Genomic DNA, 983 nt, shown 5'->3' with positions numbered 1-983 from the left:
TCCCCCGCCCTCATCTTCCCCTCCCCCTGACGAGCCTAGTTTAAAGCCCACCGGAGGAGATCCGCCAACCTGTAAGAAAACACACGCTTACCTTTGGGGGACAGGTGAAGCCCATCCCAGCTGAGCATGTCCCTCGTTGTAATGTGTAAGTTGTTAGGGGCTGGAAGGGACGTTACAGATCATTGGGTCCAGCCCTCATTCACATAGGCAGGAAAGACTGCAGGGATCAGATGACCCCAGAAAGATGAGCATGAAGATGTTTTTTGAAGATCTTAGGGTGGATGACTACCACCTTTGGGTTCCAAACCATCAGAACTTGACTTGTAAAGAAGTTTTTCCTTATGTCTAGCCTGAAACGGTCCTCAATCAGTTTGTCCTCCCCCAGAGGGCCTTGATGAACAGGTGCTCACCCAGGCCCTGATGTACACCCTTGATATACTTATAGGCTGCTACCAACTCCCCTCTGAGTCTTCTCTCCTCCAGGCTGAACAATCCCAAGTCTTTCAGCCTCAACTCATATGACCTGGTCTCTAGGCCTCTAATCGTGCACATGGCCCTCCTTTGGACTCTCTCAAATTTCTCCACATCCTTCCTGGAGTGCAGTGCCCAGAACTGGGCGTAGAACTCCAGCTACAGTCTCACCAAGGCTGAGTAGAGTGGGAGGATGACATCCTTAGCCTTGCTAGAGATGCCTCAGTAGATGCATGCCAGTGTTTGCTTAGCTCTGCCAGCTATGCAAATGCATTGGTGGCTCATGTTCATTTTGTTGTCTTTCACAACACCCAGGTCTCATTCAGCTGTGGTGCTATCCAGTGAATTACTGCCAGCTTGTAAGTGTGTTGTGGATTATTTCTCTCCAGATGGAGCCTTTTACATTTCTCCATATTAAATGACATCTGGTTGAGGTCCGCGCACCTCATGAACCTGTCCAGGTTGGCCTGTATTGTCAGCCTGTCTTTGAGCATGACCACGCTCCCCCATAG

This window comes from Crocodylus porosus, unplaced genomic scaffold (assembly GCF_001723895.1).
Source record: "Crocodylus porosus isolate Cpor-Errol unplaced genomic scaffold, CroPor_comp1, whole genome shotgun sequence".
NCBI classification, from domain to species: domain Eukaryota; kingdom Metazoa; phylum Chordata; order Crocodylia; family Crocodylidae; genus Crocodylus; species Crocodylus porosus.
This window is presented reverse-complemented; position numbering follows the sequence as displayed.